The sequence below is a fragment of the Dipodomys spectabilis genome, unplaced genomic scaffold (genome assembly GCF_019054845.1).
Source record: "Dipodomys spectabilis isolate Male_0828 unplaced genomic scaffold, ASM1905484v1 ptg000536l, whole genome shotgun sequence".
Classification (NCBI taxonomy): domain Eukaryota; kingdom Metazoa; phylum Chordata; class Mammalia; order Rodentia; family Heteromyidae; genus Dipodomys; species Dipodomys spectabilis.
Window position 1 is genome coordinate 1,286,792 of NW_024871213.1, and position 7,301 is coordinate 1,294,092.

The window sequence follows — 7,301 nt, forward strand, 5'->3', positions numbered from 1 at the left end:
AAATGCTCACATAGTACCTAGACACATCTGATTCACCTAGAGAACACTTTTAAAAAGTGATTCTAGCCAGGTTCTGGTGGCTCACAACTGGAATGCGAGCTACTCGGGAGGCTGATACCTGAGGATCACGTTTGAAGCAAGCCCAAAGAGGAAATTTGGAAAGACTCATCTCCAATTAACCACCAAAATTATGGACTTGAAGCTGTGGTTCAACTGGTAGAGCACTAGCCTTGAGAAAAAATTAAAGGACAGCACTCAGGCTCTAGGTTCAAATCCCTGGACTTCACAAAACAAAAAGTCAACAAATAAAATTTGGTGCTCAGTCGATCATCACTTAGCATTCTACTTCAATGTATTTAGTATGAGCCTAAGAAGTTACATCTTTAGCAAATGCTCTCCCCTCATATTCTGCTTCATTACCAGTATTCAAACCCCTGGCATTACCAAAGTCTCCTCCCAGTTAGCATAGCAGTCTACCACTGGGAATTAATAGATATATTTTTATTAATCATAATCTATCCACACACATCAAATGAGTAGTAGCCACATTCCACTATTCTGAATGTTTTTTCTCCCCCTTTGAGTTAATAAACCTTACCATTAAAAACTATAGAATACTTATTAAATTAAGTCAACAGTCATCATTCTTCCACCCAATCTTGTAACCTAATTTATGTGTTTTTTTTTTTTGTTTCTTTGATGTTGGTGCCCTGTATCTTGTATGTACATTTCTCTAGCTTTGGGAGGTGAAGGGGAAAAAACCAAATGCTTAACTAGGGATACAGTTTGACCCATTTTAACAATGAGATCAAGACACTATGTTCAAAAACGAACTTTACAATTTAGGCAGGGAGTGGGAAGGAGGGATGGAAAGGAGTAGTTGTGGAGGTGGAAGGGTAGGGATGGTAGGGGAAAAACAAAGGAGGAAGTATCAATGCTTGAGAGGAAATGAACTCATTACCTACCTTATGTAACTGCAATCCCTTTGTACATTATTTTTACAAAAAAAAAAACGTATTAAAAAAGATGAAAAGACCCAGAAATAAAACTACATACTTACAATCATCTGATATTCGACAAAAGAGTGAAAGATGTAATGTGGAAAAAACATAGTCTTGCCGGGTGACTGTGGCTCATGCCTTTAATCTAGCTAATCAGAAGGCTGAGATCTGAGAATGGTTGTTGAAAGCCAGCAGGGCCAGGGAAGTCGATGAGACTCTTAGCTCCAATAAACCACAAGAAAATGGGAAGTGGAACTGTGGTTCAAGTACTAGCCTGGAGATGAAATGCTGAGGGGTAGCTCCGAGGCCGAGAGTTCAAGCCCCATGACCGACACACACACAGACACAGACACAGACACACAGACACACAGACACACAGACACACACACACACACACACACACACACACACACACACACCACACATACACAGACATCATAGCCTCTTCAACTATTGGTGTTGGGAAAACTGGACATCAATAGGCAGAAAACTGGAAGTGGATCTCTGCTTGCACTAACATCAACTCAAAATGGATTAACTACATTAAAATCAGCCAAACTACTATAAGACAGAAAAAGGGTGACATTAGAACTTATAGGTACTGAGGTGGAAGCTGGGCAGCTGCACCCCGAGCACCGGTAGTTGCGCTCCAGATCCTGCAATCTCACACTGCATGCCTTGACCCAGTAACTGCTTACTCCAGTTGGCCCCTGCAATGGGCGCCATGCTTCCGGCGGCGCTTGGCGCTCAGGGCAGCTCTACTCACCACCCTGGCCCTGCTCCTCAGGCCACCGGTGACGAGGGTCCCATCTTGCAATGCGAGCACTGTGATGGGATCATGCTGGCCCAGTGCGAGCCTCTGCCTGCAGTGCCTGCGTGTGCCGAGCTGGTGCGCGAGCCAGGCTGTTGCAGCTGCCTGACATGTGCTCTGCGGGAGGGTCAGCCGTGAGGTGTCTACACAGAACTCTGCAGCTAGGGGCTCAGCTGCCAGCTGCCACCAACCGAGCCACGCCCACTGCAGGCGCTGCTGGATGGCCGCGGGTTCTGCGCCAATGCCAGCGTCCTGGCCGGCTGAGCGCCTACCTGCTGCTGCTGGCGCCCTCTGCCTCAGGAAATGCTAGTGAGTCAGAGGAGGACGTAGGCACGGGGAGCTTGGAGAGCCATGCCCCTCCCAGCACACATAGGGTGTGCTGGAACTCCAAGTTCCATTCCATTCACGTGAAGCTGGACACCATCAAGAAAGGTCACGCAAAGGACAGCCAGCACTACAAAGTCGACTATGAGTCCCAGAGCACGGACACCCAGACCTTCTCCTCGGAGTCCAAACTGGAGATAGAATATGGTCCCTTCCTTAGAGAGATGCAAGACACCCTGAATCACCTGAAGTTCCCCAATGTGCTGAGTCCCAGGGGTGTGCACATCCCCAACTGCGACAAGAAAGGATTTTATAAGAAGAAGCAGTGTCGCCCCTCCAAAGGCAGAAAGCGGGGCTTCTGTTGGTGCGTGGACAAGTATGGTCAGCCCCTCCCAGGCTTCGACAGCAAGGGCACGGACGACTTGCACTGCCTCGGCATGCATAGCCAGTAAACCCCACTGCATCAGTTAAATTGGAGCTCCAATACGCCTTACTTTACACAAAAGACTGCCACGGACAGAACAGTACCTGCCTACAGCCTCCACTTACATTACTTTTTGTGATGACCTGGTTTTTTGTGTGTTTTTTAAAGAAAACCAAAGTTTAGATAGAGACTTTAGAAATGTCTATTGTTCCTTTAAATGGTAAACTTGAGCATCTTTCCACTTTTCAGTAGTCAGAAAAGAAAATTAATTTCTCTGTTGCTTTCTGTAAAAATAACTGATACTCCTGCCCAAAGCAGCGGACTTGATCCCCTTCTAGAAACCTCTCCACATCTGCCCATTGGAACAGCTGACCTTCTGCCTCCCTCACTTCAGTGGCTATTGTAGAAGACACCTCCTCGTTGCCCTCCGCACTGCTCAGGCTTCATGGAGAACAGGAAGGTCAGAAACTCAAATCACCTGGACATCTCTACCATACACGAGACCCCTGGGCCTCCTGATACTATCTTTGATTCCAAGCCATGGACCTCTGGGCCACAAAGCTTCTTCATTATCTGCAAGTGACTTGATCTGCTTGGAAAATACTGGAGAGATTGAGGTGGAATATAACTGACCAAGAAAGTTCTATAAAACTGACCCAAAAAAGTTCTAGTACATTCTGGGAAACTTGTAAATGCAGATCTTCCTGACCTCCCTCCATTAGGCAGCTTTTCAAGGATGGAGCCCAGTGGAAGGCCCAGGGTGGCCTTGGCTGTGGTCCAGCAGGGCATAGGGGAGGCTGGGGGTGTACCCCACACCTCACAGGCCTCACCAGTAATGGAGTAATCGCTCTGGAGACAACAACAACAACAACAAAATGTTTTCTAATTTAACTCCTAGTTTGGGGTTGAGGATAATAAACTGTTTAAAGGCAAAAGTTTATTTTCACCCCTCATCTTTATTCTTGACCTAACAAAACAATGGTGTTTAATGTTATCTAAACAGAAAAGATGAACAGCTTGTTGAGAGAGCCTCATAGGGCACTGGGAACATGTAGAGAATACCTTGTGTTTGTTGAACTTGGAGTCCAACTCATACTTTATAATTCACACATGTATGCAGAGAGAGAGAGATATGTTCTCAATGGTTAACATTGTATAGAGCATAGCCCAACTATAATAGGATTCATACTAGATAATCCTAGATAGTGTTAATTACTAGAAGGTGTAACTATGGTTGTGATCAGGAGAGGACACTCAGTCCAGGCTGGGCTTTTCTCTCCCCAAGGCCAAACCCATGGCAGTGTTGGGTGTGTGGCGATTGTCCTGCCCTACACAGCAGAGAGCTCTCCTTAAGAACAAAAAGAGGTCTCAAGACAGTCTGCCTACCTATTACGAGCTTTCCTTTTTTTTTTAAATTATTTTTGGGGGAAAGTATTTTTGAAAAATTTTGTCTTGTGATGTATTTATAAAAGTAAATAAAGTTTTACCATCAAAATAATAATTAAAAAAATACTTATAGGTACTGGCAGGAACTTCCTGAATAGAATCCCAGGGGCATAACAGATAGGAAAGAAACCCAACAAATGGGACTACATCAAAGGAAAAAACCTACACAAGCTAGAGACATAGCCACTAAACTAAAAAGACAGCCAACAAATTGGGAAAAGATATTTACCTGCAATACATCAGACAAAGGGCTAATTTTCAATGTATACATGGATCTCAAGAAACTACCCCTCCCAAAACTAATAAACGAATCACCAAATGGGCAGAGGAGCTAAGGAGAGACTTCTCATAAGAAGAGGTAAGAATGGCAAAGAAACATATCAGGAAAGGTTCATCATCCCTGGCCATATAGAAAATATAAATCAAAGTAATTCTGAGATACCATCTTATCCAAATATCTTGAATTAGACAACAAATGTTGGTGGGGAAGTGGAGAAATTAGAAAATGGCAAGGACATTTGCACAACCATGTTCCTTGCTGCTCAATTCACAGTGACAAGAAATGTACACAACCCAGATGCCCCACAATAAATGAATGGAACCAATAATTATGCCATCTATATACAATGAAATTTTACAGAGCCATTAGAAAGGATAAAATAATGTCATTTGCAGGGAAATGGATGACACTAGAATAAATCGTGTTAAGAAAGTTTAGCCAACATCAAATTGACAAATGGTACCTGTTCCCCTGATATATGGAAGAGAGGTTTAAAACACCATGGGATATGATATACTGAACAGGATTCTAGACATCATTTACAGTAAGAACAGAAGAGGAAGCATTTGGCGAAAATCACAAAGTTATAATACCCAAGCACCTTTTCTACATAATACTATATATATATATATATATATATATATATATATATATATATAATATATAATATATATATATAATATATATATATATATATTATATATTATATATATATATATTGAATTGCAATGATAAGGAAACAAAGGAACTTTTCTTAATTTGTCTTTTCATTTTCTAATGAGTCTGTATTCTTCACCTAATATACAGGGAAGATGGGAGAAGGGCACAGAATTAGTGGGAAGTGGGTGAAAAAATGCAGCAGCAGAGCCCTCTGGCTCTACTGGACATTGATGAAAGTGAACCATGCAAGTCGAGGGTCAAGATGGGAGGGAGGGTATGGAAGAGAATGTGGGAACAGATGAGATTATGTAAAAGGAAGGAAATGTACTAGTTACCTGACATACAGAAAGGTAACCCTGCTCTATATAGCCGCTAAAACATTTTTTTTTTGAAGAAAAGTGTTCCCAAATGAGAACATATGAGAATAAGAAAATACAGAGCAGATAATTCTTTTTTATGTCCTTGGTACCTGATAGTTTCAATCAATAGCTATTGTCCTACCAACTGAGTCATACCTCTAAACCCAAAAGTCCTTACAATATTCAAATTTTTCATTGATTTCTTCATATTTTCTATTTTCTTTTTCATGTGTGTGTGTGTGTGTGTGTGTGTGTGTGTGTGTGTGTGTGTGTGTGTGTGTGTGTAAGAAATGGAGTGTGATCACAGGATCTAGGTGCTATCCCTGAGCTTCTTTTTTGCTCAAGAGTACACTCTACCACTTGAGACAAAGCTTCACTTCTGGATTTTCTTGAACAGTTTATGGGAGATAAAAGATTCACAGGGACGTTTTGGCACCACTAGATTCAAATCATCATCTTCAGGTCTCAGCCGCTGGAGTAGGTAGTATTATAGGCATGAGTCAAGGCTTCTGGCTTATGAATTGTTGTCCCTTTTTTAAAAAGATGGTGCCAGTGGCTCCTGCCTGTAATCGTAGCACCACAGGAAGCTGAGATCTGATAATTGAGGTTTAAAGACAACCTGGGTAAGAAAGTCTGTGAGACTATTATCTCATAAACTGGTTAGCAAGAAACCAGAAGGAGCACTGGCTCAAACTGGTAGAGTGATAGCCTTGAGCACAAAAAAACAAGGACTGCCCCCAGGCCCTGAGTTCAAGCCCCACATATAAAAATATGTAAAAAAAATTGCAATCACTTGTAATCTCAACATCTTCAATTGGTGGTGTATTTAAAGTTAATTTGCATCTCACTTCGTATGTATTTGAGGGGGAACTAAACATATAACATTTTTTTTAAAAAATGAGCAGCTGGGTTCAGGTGGCTCATGCCTGTAATCCTACCTTTTCAGGAGGCTGAGAAATGAATATGGTGGTTTAAAGACAACCTGGGCAGAAAAGTTCCCATGAGACTGCTATTTCCAATTAACCACTAAGTGGTTTAAACTGGTATGGTAGAGTACTAGCATTGAGCAAAGGAGTTCTGGGACAATATCCATGCCCTGTGTTCAAGTCCCATGTCTGAAGGACAAATAGAAATCAGGTCTGGGAAGTTGGCTCAGTGCTAGAGTGTTTGCCTTGCATGTGGAACCTTTGGGTTCAATTCCTCTGTACCACATAAGCAGAAAAAGCCAGAAGTGGCACTGTTGCTCAAGTGGTAGAGTGCAAGCCTTGAGGTGAAGAGCTACAGGACAGTGTCCAGGCCAGAGTTTAAGATCCATGATGGATAAAAAGCAAACAAACAAAAATAATTCAAACATTTAAATGATGTGCACAATAGACTATACACTAAAGATGAAAGATTAAATTAATGAATTAATAATTAAAGTGACCAACATTGTTTTGATTTTGTAAGTGGTGAATATAGCAGAAAAAGTGATAAGAAATAATGATTCATTTCTAAACACTCATATTGTTTTAAACTCATTTACTACTTTTAAACTAAAGGAGCACATCAGTATCATTTTACAAAAAAAAAACAAAAGTTGTACATGTATTTCAGCCTGAATTCCACATTTTATAATTTTCCTTTTAGTAAATAATCAGTATCTTTTCATATAAAATACCTGTAATCCCTTTATTTAATACTTATCATTCTAGTATTTAATTATATCATAATTCCTCCCTTACTTCTTTTCTTCACATCCTTTCCTCCTTTCTATACTAGCAGTTAAATTAAGGGCCTCATGCACTTAAGGTAGGTCCTCTAAAAGGTGAGCCACATGCCTGCTCTTTTTGCTTTAGTGACTTTTTTTTTTTTTGGTCATGTGGCTTGAACTCTGGGCCTGGAGACTGTCCTTGCACTCTTCAGCTCAAGGCAAGTGCTCTACTGTTTGAGCCACAGTGCCACTTCTGATTTTCTGGTGGTTTAATGGAAATAATAGTCTCACAGATTTTCCTGC

At 41.4% G+C, this 7,301-nt stretch overlaps 1 pseudogene; it reads left to right on the top strand.

The window, feature by feature from the left end:
- The first annotated feature begins 1,725 nt into the window (after nt 1–1,725).
- On the top strand, nt 1,726–2,648 carry LOC122099811 (annotated as a pseudogene).
- The last annotated feature ends 4,653 nt before the right edge of the window (nt 2,649–7,301 follow it).